Source organism: Lonchura striata, chromosome 4 (genome assembly GCF_046129695.1).
Source record: "Lonchura striata isolate bLonStr1 chromosome 4, bLonStr1.mat, whole genome shotgun sequence".
Classification (NCBI taxonomy): domain Eukaryota; kingdom Metazoa; phylum Chordata; class Aves; order Passeriformes; family Estrildidae; genus Lonchura; species Lonchura striata.
Window position 1 is genome coordinate 43608595 of NC_134606.1, and position 12075 is coordinate 43620669.

Sequence of the window (12075 nt, forward strand, 5' to 3'; positions counted from 1 at the left end):
GTGTTCTCTGTTTCCATAACATCTCCCTTAGTATTCACCATTATATTGCCTTTCCAAAGTCACACCTCTCTCTGCTTTCATAAAACCTTCTACTTTGTCCTCCTGATAGACTAATCACTGAGCTACTGACAATGGGGAATAGGTTACCTGTGATATGGGAAAATCCCAAATCCCACAGTCTGAGTCTATCTACCAAATGGGAAATCAGATATATTGGAATTTTGCAATTTAAAAAAAAAATTAATTTTTTCTTGAGCTAATATAAGTTTTCATCTGCTGGAAACTGAGGGAAGGAAAAATAAATTGTCATACTGTACAAGCCCCCTGCTCTCTGAATACAATGACTGTGCAGCTGCATGCCTGGGAAGATGCAGAGACAAAACAGGCAATGGAAGTTCACATAAGCTAGCATGTCTCTTCTATTACTTGAAATACAATGAAATATTATTAAGAAGCATTCTTGTATGAGTATATGAATACTGATTTTCTCTGTGAATAGGCTAATATTAGACAGGAGATGAACCATTCAGCTGCAAGGCAAAAAATCTAAAAATCAGAGAGTAGTTGTTAGTAATGGTTTGTTTCTCTGCAAGGACTTTCTTGTTTCTTGCTTTGGTCTGGAGTAAAGTGATTTTTCACCATTTTCAGATACTTTGCATGGCCAGTAGCTGTTATTTTCTACAGAGAAAATAAGAGACAGAAGTAAGACTTGCCAAGGAATAAAGCTTTGCCTTGCATTTCTTGCATAGGAGGTACAGAAAATAAAAGTTTATTTCCAGAAAACTGAGTTGGTTTTAATGTTTTGCATTGTAGCTTAACTTCTCTTCAGAGTTTGTGGGTGACAAGAGTTAAGAATCTTAAGTATAAAGTACTTAATTGATAGAAGTTTTTACTTAATCCTTTGAAAAATTGTTTTTAACTTTTTTGCCAGTAATTTGATTTATGCCAATTAAATACTTAGTTGAAGAGAAAAGCTGAGCACCCATCCTTGTGTGCAATTAAACACTTTAAACTCTCAGAGTAGACAGCTGGAGAGAGACAAAACCTCCAGAATGACTACCAGCCAAATCACACATGTAAAACCCCGTATTTTATGGTCCCTCCTTGTTCTGCAATGTATTCAATAGGAAGTTTACTGAAATTCTCATCAATTTACTGAATTAGAGGTCAGTGGCTGTTGGAGATTTAGGAGTCAAACATCTGCATTGGTAGGTGCCTAAATTATTTGAAATAAAATCCTGTTGGGATTTTTTCAATAGCATCTAGCAGGTGAGAAGCACTCAGAACCCTTCACATTTTAAAATCATTGGATAAAATGCAAAGACTAAGTTCCAAGTCTCTTTCTCACCCTTTGAGAATTAGTTCCTAGCTGCCAGCTGATACAATCATCCTCCTCTTGCTTGCTTTTCCAGGATTGTGCTCTTTGCAGCATAGTATTCCAGCTCCAAAAGACTCCCTGATTTCCCACTTTGCATAAACTGATGGGTAAGAAATATTGGTGCAAGGAAGGAAAGGTGAGTTTTAATTTTTTTGGATGAGTTACAATTAAGTCCTGATTTTTTATACTGGAGGCAAATGATCTATTCATGTACTATATCTAGAACCAACAGCAGCTCCTCAGCAGATATGTTCTGAAGGAAGCTCCCTTCTGTTCTTTCTGAGAGCAGTTTCTAGACTCTGGGTGCTCTCTAAATAATAAAAAAAAAAATCTTCATTTGCAGTCCTAATTTGTACCCTCAATCTCCAGGGAGTGCAGAACTGCAGTTACATGCTCTGTATGACACAGCCATTTAGCTGGCCCTGCTCAGTGGCACTTGTTGGATGGCCTGTGTAGGGGCTACACTCCATGAGTGTACACATAGCTACACATAGCTCAGGGGAGAACCTCACTCCATCACCTGAAAGTTAGGCACTGCCACTTCTGGTGAAAATCTGGCCATTAACTCTCTTGCTGAAGGCAAAATAGAGAGCCAGAAATACTCAGAATTCAAGGGAATTTGTCTTTCAGCTGTCTTTTTGGGTATTTATCATGATTTTTTTCCCCTTTTGCTTATATTTCTTCCTTATATTTCTCTCCCCAAAATGAGATTCTGTAGTATTTTACTTGCATTAAGGGAAACGTGCATATTGTTGCCATTTACCAATACAAATGTGAACAATGCATAGTTACTATCAGAAATAATTTGGATGATGTATTAAGATGTTATTAATTTTTAATTTGGACTGTTACAGTTCATGAAATGTGTCCTAAATGTAGAACATGAGTTGTATACACTTGTCTCTGAGAAATCAGTTTGCATGACCAAGAACTCATATATTTAGAATGTAAGCTACCAGATACTAGTGTCTTGAGATTCTTTATCAAAATAATTATTTAAGTTCAAGTTTGACACCCTTGTTTTAAAAAACTAATAATTTTAGAGACTCTGTCCTTCAGGACTGGAAATTGCAGTCCTGATGGAATTCAATGTTTTTTATTTGTTGTCCCTGGCAGCTGTGTATTAGTAAAATAAATAAATTAAATAAACAGAAACATCTGTTCCAGTCACTAGAGGCTTATTTCTGGAGTTATCAGCATCAGATGGGAGGAAACACTCTACTAGAGGAACTTGGCTTTCCAGAGCAGAGATTAGTGAAATCAGTAGGAAAAAATATGTAGAATTTTGTGACCTGTGGGAAATATCTCACCTGCCAAATGATGATGCTGAGTAGTGTTAAAGTTTGAAGTCCTCTAGCATCTATTCTGCATTATTCACACGAGTAGAAATCCCATTATATTCCAAGTGCCAGCACAGTCTCAGTCTGTATCTTATTAAAAGGAAAATTTGTGGCTTAGTTGATAACCTAAGCCTGTAATATTTTTCTTTTAGTTAATTATTACTGGATCCGGGTTACCTTATTCCATATATGTGTAGGAAGAGTATAAATGTGTGTGTATGTATATATGTATGACTATACACATAATTTTTGTATGTGAGTGCACTGAATAATTGTCATGCACAGAAAGCAAGAAAATGCAATCTAATAATGCCTCAGAATTCCAATTCCATTAATATCTTCATAAACCTGAGAGAGCAGACAAAATAGGTATCTCTCTGAAAGTATTTATATGCTGGTATTCCTACATGATAAATTAATCAACGCTCTGGTACAAATTTCAAAAAGATGCAAAATAAATTCTTCATCAGCTGGACATGTGTAACTTGCTAATTTCATGAAAATAACATGAGAAAGTTGTATATAGCTGTAGGAAAAAAAGTGGGAGAATGAACTAGAATGGTTCACTTTTTGATTGTAGTCTTGCAAAGTCAAATGGAAGTTGCTTACTGGGTTTGCAACTGTATCCAGGAATACATGATAATAATAAATAATAAAATAGAAATGAAAACAGAATTGAAGTTTATAGATGTCTTCTGAAGATGATTAGGCTATTGAAGGGCTATAGTTGTATAGTGCATGGTTATTTCAAACGGCAAAACCAGATTTCTTTGAAACTAGTTCTGTTATTGAATCCTATGCACTTCAGAAAATAATTTCTGGTAGTTAATCTGTTCCTAGTGGGAACTCACAAGTTGTCTTCTTTTGATAGAAATTGCTCTCTTCTGGGAATCATGAAACATATAATGGTTTGTGTTGGAAATGACCTTAAAAGTCATCCAGTTTCAACCCCTCTGCCAAGGGCAGTGACACCTTCCATTAGACCAGGTTGCTCAAAGTCCAGTCCAATGGTCTTGAACACTTCCAGGGAGGGGGTAGCTGCAGCTGCTGTCGGTGACCTGTTCCAGTGCCTCACCACCCTCACAGTAAACATTTCTTCCTAATTTCTAATCTAATCTAATCTAATCTAATCTAATCTTGATCTACCTTCTCTCATTTTAAAGCCTTTCCCCCTTGTCCTATAAATGCCCATATAAAAAGATCCTCTCCAGCTTTCTTGCAGGCCTTCCTTTGGTACTGGAGGGCTGCTATAAGTCTCCATGGAGCCTTCTCTTCTCCCGGTCAAAGAACCCAAATCCTCTCTCAGCCTTTATTCCTAGTAGCACTCCAACCATTCCATGGCACTCCTCTGGACTCACTCCAGCAGGTCCACCCACATCCTTCTTGTGTTCCCCACCTTATTCCTCACCTTCTTCTGGTTCAATTTTAACAACCAGGGACTCATAGAAACAGAATCATTCGTGTTGGAAGAGATCTCTGGAAGCCACCTTGGTCAAAATCTTGCTCAGAGCAGGACCAATTAAACCTGGTTGCTCAAGGCTTTTTCCAGCCCAGATTCAAATGCTTCAAAAGTTTCTAAGAATGAAGATTCCACAACTTCTCTGGGCCATTTTCCAGGGCTGGACTGCCCTCATGGTAACAAAGTTTTTTCTGATACCTTGTGGGAATTCCTGTTTTCTAATTTACTCCCATTGCCTCTTCTCCTATTGCTCTGTACCTGCAGTAAAAGATAAGGGCATGCTGCAGGCTCACATTCAACTCAATTTCAAACAAACTCCACCAGTATCTCCAAATCCTTTTATATGGAGCTGCTCTTTACCCATCTGACTTCTAGCCTGTCCTATTGCATGAAGTTATTCCATCCCTGACACAGGACTTTGCATTTGCCCTAGTTAAACTTTATGAGGTGACCATCAGCCCATTCATCCAGGATACAGAGGTCCTCCTGAATAGCAGCCCTGCTCTCTAGCCATGTCCTCCAATTTGGTATCACTTACAATCATGCTGGACATACAATCCATCCCATCATCTGGGTCTTGTTAAAGATATTATACAGTATTGACTCTGGTATCCAACTCTACCTGAAGGCCCTGCTAGTAAGTGACAGCTAGCTGGATTTTTTACCGTTGATCCTAGATAGCTTCCTGAGGCCTTTTGATGTTTATTCCCTTAATTTCAGTCAGTAGAGTCTGTGGCACCATTATTACCATAACATAAGCGCTAGAGTGCTGCCAATGAAGAGATCTGGTTGCAGGTTTAAAGCACGTGAGTAAGCAGCAGGTAGTGATAGTGTGAGGTATAGTAACTGAAGCCTAGGAGAAGGTCTCAGGATCAAATGGGAATAAATAAAATGGAGGACAAGTCTCACTGATTATAATTTATAAGGAAAAAAATTACTTCTGGCACTTCCTTAGCTCAGAAAGTTTCTGAACACCTTGCTGCTGAAGAAAGAGGTTACTCAAGATATTTTCATACTTCTCCTGGGAGTATGGACTATTTGCTATTGCAGAAGATGGGATATCGGGCTGGACAAGTGTGAATCACTTTGTGAGTCATTATTGCTTACTTGACTTTCATCTCTTTTCACATTAAAAACATGAATGTATCAACAGGTTAAGAGGCAGTGATGTAGAAGTTGGAGAAAAGATGTTGGCTTTGTTTTGATAACCAGGAGAATATTGAGAAGGTTGGAGGTTCCCACTATCTTTTCATTCTTTAGAAACATCAATTTATTGCAAATAACTGTTACAGTTCTGGGAAGTACTGTATTTACCAGTTCTCTGAACTTTAATCATTTAATGTTCAGCCAAGTAAGTCAGATGGATATGTGTGGGTAAAAGGGATATGTGGCAATTTGAAGGAACATGAGTTTGCCAGCAAAGGTTTCCTCAACTTTGTGCAAGGGTACTATTTAGTTTCCAATTTGTATCTCAGTCTGCTAGATAATCTTCAGTCTTACTGAAGTCAAAGTTGTTAACTTTAAAGTATAATGCAGCCAATATTTGATTACTAATTGGATGGCATGTATCTCTCCACTTTTCTCAATTTGTATTACTTCTGATTTCCAGTAATAGTAAAATGTGTGAACATCACAGACACAAATATCAGGAATTGCAGCATGAAGATATTTATTGTGTAATAATTAAATTTGATAATTGTAGCTATTTGAAGTAAAATTATCAATTGTTCATATAAAATAATTTTGGTTTTAAGGATAATGAGCTGTATAATTTAGTAGCATTGGGAAAAAAGTCTTTAAAAGTTGCTGTGACTAATGCTTTTCTCGCACTAATTTCATGCTGTTGAAACTCCACCAGCATTAATGGAGTTAATCCTAATTTTCATTTACATAAATGCAAAGAAAGCTCAGCCTCAGTGATTTTTTTACATACTGTTTCAAGGGTGCTTGAAATTGCTAAATCCACTTAAGTCCACATAAAAATAAAGCTTAATGTAGAGAGATCTAATTGTTCTTATGTCACACACTAAACTCTATGGCAAAAAACAGAACAATGAAATTCTATTCTTTGACATTTTGAATTTCCAATGCTGGGTGAATATTCAGAGGCTTTTTGAGCTGTATTTTTATCAATGAAAAGTCTATGAAACTGCTTAACTAAAAATCAGCTTGCGCTAATATTAGCTTGTCCACTGGTTTTCCACAGATGATGGAAGTGCTTAACTGCCTGTATCAAAGAGAAGAAAATGTATTTGATTTTTAAGACATAAATCGAATACTTCATTTCTTAATCTTTGATCATTTTGCTTATACAGGCATGTAATCTGACCCCCTTTGCCATCTAATTTCCCCTCCCTCCCCTTAGTATTGAGCTTTTATCAGGGCAAGATTTCCCCCTCCCCTTCCTCACTACTCCCCCCTCCAGGGAGTAGTCATGCCTCCTGCATTTTTCTCTCTAGTGTTTAGAAACCTCTCTGAAATGTTAAACCCTTAGGAAACAACCACTTCTTGTAACAGCAAGTGCATTTTTTTTTTTTTTTTTTTTTTTTTTTTTTTTTTTTATTTTTTTATTACTAGGCTGCCACTCTATGGCCGTGCGCATAAACTGCAGCTTTAGATGCACTGGAGTAAGTTGTACTGCAGGAGCTTCTGGGAATGAGTGAGAGAACACCTGGGCTTCATGTCCTACGACGCAAGTATGAATACCTTAAAAGAGGACAAAGGATAAATCTACCATATCATGTGTAGGCATCTACCAGACTGATACCTTAAATACATTATAGAGAATTTTTTGATCATTTATAATGTACATCCTGTAATGCCCTAACATAGACCCTGCTTGTCCTGGCTGTCTAAAATAAGGCTAATTTGAGTTAAATTTTCAAAGGAAAGCAAAAGGATAATTCTTTCAAAATACTCTGGCCAGTAAACAAGTAAACACTTAGACTGACCCATGCCTGGTATCCTTGATAAGTATGAAGTTTTGATGATTTTGAATCTCTGCAACAAGTAAGTCATAGAAGTGAATCAAGTGTTTTAAGAGTAGACATTTATATGTAGCCATACATGGTAGTTTATAAGCAGGTTAAAGGGGTATTAAAATTTTCTTAACAATGGTTTCACTTACATAAGGTTAGAATATGCTGCCTAGTAAGTTATTATATAAGTCACAGATTTCATGGCTACATCTGAAAATTGAGAGGATTGAAATTTAGCAGATCTGGCTGTGAGCAGAGTACTGTGAGGAAGTTGTAGATTTGTCTGCCTGTAAGCACTTTTACTTGAGTCCTAACAGTGTCAAAACCTTTCATAGCCAAAAGTCATGTCCAAATTGTAGGAGTGGCACTTCATATGTGTGTACTATTATTCCTCACCCTTGGGCAATTTTGCATGCTTCCATTCAGAAAGTGAAACAAAAGCAAACTTGAGATGTGTTCCTGCCTTCATTTTTAGCACACCAAAGTTAAAAGAAAAACTCCAAGGTTGATGGAGATCTAATTTATTGGAGATGTTAACTTTTAAAGAACACAGTCCCTGGTTATGAGTTGTCAGTGACCATCAGTTACTACCTAAAATATTGTAAGGGATTAAAAATTCTACTATTTTCTATATAAATAATTCCTACTGTTTGAAAGTGATTTGAAAACCTGAGTCCAAAGCAAATTAATTCATTCAAGTGAATAAAAGAGGTCTTATTGGCCAGAGAAGCCCAGTAGATGGAAAAGAATCTCAGAAGTTTTAATAGGTGTTTTGCTTTGTATATTCTCCTGTATGCACTCCTAGATTTGCTGGAGGGCAGAGAGGATGAAGGATTATTAAAAATTAAACATCTTGCTCTTACAAAAATAAAAATTCATTGTACAGTTTTCATTGATTCCGTTTCATTAAACTGAAACAGGTGCTGACCTTTGGCCATGTTAATAGCATTGTTCCAGACACTCTCTTCAGCATTGTAATAGATTTTTTTAATGTAGGTTAATATTATAAGAAGGGACAAATCTTCTTAGAATGGTATTTTCCAGGATCTTCAGCCATAAGGCAACTTTGGTTTCTAAACAGAGCCAGCTGTTAAAAGTGCTAATTAGTTCTGCCAAGAAGGTAATAGTGCCTATGTTCTAATAATCCAAACTGTTATATATAATAAGAGGTTCTCAATGTCACAGATATATCCCCCCATTTAGGAATAATATTACAAGACAACTTTACTATGAACAGGAGGTTAAGAAAGAAGGGGAGATCATAAAAAAATATAAATTAGGTTCTCAGAAAGAAGTTGGACAAGAAAAATCTTGGGTATAGGAAATAAATGAGTATAAAAGGAGATATAAGATTACCTTATTTTCTAAAGTATTTCTACAGCAGTCACTGCAAGCAAGAGCAACATAAGTGGTGTGACTTAAAACCATACGCTGAAGTTCCAGGTGACAATATTGAAAGATAATTAAAGCATTTTCAAAGAACAGGGATGCTGACCAAATAGCCAGAGGCTGGAATGCAAAGGAGAGTGAGTTTGCCTGAAGCACGATGCAGGCAGCGCAAGATTTCTCTCTGTAGTTTATTTGTTGCAGCAGAAGCACCAAGGTCCCAAGCTACTGTTGGTGCCACATAAAAATCTACAAAGTGCTGTAGTGATGCAGTCTTTGACACCTAACACATACAGCTGAAAGGCTCAAATCTACCAGCCAGGCTAGAGTGAGAATTAGAACAGTAGACAGTGAAAAAATATCAACACACTTTCTGTTGGGTGGCAGTGTGTCAGGCAGATGCACATCAAAATATGCAGAGACACAGAGCTAGCAAAAGCCAGGTTAGAAATAATTTGCAATAATGAATTTAACTGTTGGTTCATAAAGGTGAATTGAACTGCTGTTAACACTGGTTTTGAGCTGCTGTAATAAACTGAACTATTTCCTACACATGGAGCTCCTAAAATGTCCATTTTGTACAAAGTGTTGTATTTTTTCTCCTTGAAACTTTTGGAAAACTTTGTCACCATCTACCATAATTTTTCTCCAGCATTATTCCCAAATGGTTAGAAATGCCAGTGTACCATATTCCAGATATGGCTGAAATAGGGCTGCATCAGGACTCTACAGGAGATTATTTATTCTGCTGAATTCTAAATATGAGCCATGGCTATTGTCAGAATGCCACTGTTTCTTTGGTTTTACAATGGCATTGCATAACAAACTTATATTTAATTACACACTTTTCACCTGTCTGGTTTGGTTCTGCTTCTGAGACCACAGGTGGCCCAAACTGATATATTTTTTTAAAAAAACAAAATAATATGCCCTCAATATTTTGGAAGTGTAAAAATGTCTTAGAAAGAGACCTTTTCTTCTCTGTGCATCTAAATTAATCAAAAGTAGAAAAGGCCTATAAAACCAAATTAATCTTATTGTCAATACATGAAAATATAAATAATAGCTTTTACCTTACATTTCCCTTCTCTTATTCTGTTTAATAGAAATCAGTCAATTAAACAGATTCAATGTATTTATCTTATCATAGTGTCCAGGTGATTTAGTTATATCCAGAATCCTGTTGTGGCAACACAGAAAGTGCCAAAAGTAGATTTCCCAGTCTTCCTGATCTTTGCCACTAAAGATGCTGGGTAGCATCATTGAACTAGCAAGGGGTAGAGCCTTAGAGAGGCTGAGTTAATTACCCGCTTCTCCCATTCCTAGTTCCCATATCCATTATATTTCCTTCCTCTTGTCTTTTTTGTCACTTGTTTGCTTGTTTCTTTGCTTTTTGGTACTATTGCTTAGGGTTTTTTTTGTCTTTTCTACATATTTGTTTGGATTATAAGCTATTCAGTGTAGGAACAGTGTATCTAAACTGTCCAATATGAGTTGGAAACTCTTTGTGTCAGCATAATCACACTAATAAATTCTTCAGCTCAGCTACTCTAGCTCACTTCATTTCACTACACATATCTCCTCACAGCACTTCCTCCTCACTAATACTCTGTTTTAGTGGGGATGAGCAGATTAAAATGAGGGTGTTGGACACCTGCTACCACCCTTGCAAAACAGTGGAAGTCATGGTCCAAGCCAAACAAGAACACAACCCTAAGAAATACTAAAGGTAGTATCCCCTTGAGATGCCCAGTGCTCTGCTCTCTCTCACCTCAGATCAAGTTTTGCATTGAAATAATCTTTTGTCCTGATTCTCCTGCTTTGTTTAATCATGTGTATTGTTTGTACTATTTATTTTCATGTCATGTCTATAAGGCTACCATTTCTTTTGGCTTGACTGCAAAAGTCTTATCCTGAATATGCACGGAATCTAGCACAACCTTCAGGCAGTGGTGAATCTCCAATACTGTTATTTTTAAAAGATATTTTGGGGACACTGTACACACAGTAGTAAATTTATTGAAGCGTAAAGAGAAAAATGGCTCAATACAATGCAACACTTCAGGAATAGATTTTGATATACCTCTCAATCACACAGAAGCATGAAGTTATACTGACTGTCATAAAAGAATTGGATGTGATAAATTCTGTGAGTAGTATATTAAATATAAGGCTCAAAAAGCTAGCCACTTTCTCAGTGCCAGCTTTAAGAAGCTGGCTTGATTTTTCTTCAGTCTTATATTTAACAAATTGCCACAAAATTATGTGGATGTTCTTTTTTTTCCCTTCAAAATATAGCTTTTTGAAACATCATCTTTTATGATTCTCATTTCCCATCCCAACTGATAAATATTCATATCTCAGAATTTCCCACAGATGGCAGAAATTGGCAGCCCTTTGTTTGCTAGAAGAGAGGCAAAGGACTGAAATGGAATGGCCCTATTGCCCCACAACTGAGATCCCATCAAATCAATCTGCAGGTTTGGAAAATACATCGTTTTCCATTGAATTACTCAACATTGTACATGTTTTATGAATAATGTGAGGATTTACATGCCTGACCCAAAACCAGCTGAAGTTTGTAGAAAGACTGATTGTAACTCTTTGGAGTATGTGTCATCTTCTGCTGACAGAGATTAAAACAGATGTAAAGAAATACCTGTGCCAGGCTTCTGTGCCTGTTTACAATACAGGAAAAGGATTCCTATTTGTACTGTTTTTTAAGTGAGAAAACCCAATTCTCATGTAGAGAAGAGCCTGACAAATTAAGTAAACAATTCAGCAGGGCTACAAGAGAAATTTTACACTGTATATGTAGAAGAAGAACTGAATTCACAGCCTTAGGGGAGGATAAGCAAGACTGCCTTTAAACCATCTTTGTACTCCTCAGATTCTGGGTTGCTCAGCAGTCTGAACTGACTTCCAACTGGTGCTGAGATTCTGGCTCTGACAGCTCTTGTTTGCCATGTTCTGCAAGAGGCCTTCAGATAAACAGCCTTTATATTCCTTATACCACCACCAAAAAGGACTTCTTGCAGAACACTCCAGCTATCCTAATGAGCATAAGGTGAGTAGAGCACAGTTGAAGACACTTAAAGTGCAGAAGAACTATTTCTATCCTATTGTAATGCCCTAAGGTATTTCGGCGAGGCTCACTCACCTGGAAGCACTGTGCTGATACATCTCTGAAACATCACTGTGCCTGTTCATCACTGAACTTGCTCCCAAGAGTAATACGAGAAATGGAGAAAACATGACACCAGAGGCTGTGGTGAAACCTACACAGAACTTCTTGTGATCAGAGTCTGGGTTACTGTAGACCATGTGGGTTCATCATAAATGTGCAAGAATATATATTATACAAAGAACAAATACACAAACACAACTTTTTATTGTAACCAACAAAAAAAAGTAATGTAACCAGGAGAAAAGTAAGGAATTATTCAAATATATAGTTGATGGTACAAACAGAGAATTATGATATCAAATGTAAGGACAGAATTTCTGTGAAGTAACATCTCAGTGTGTCTTTTC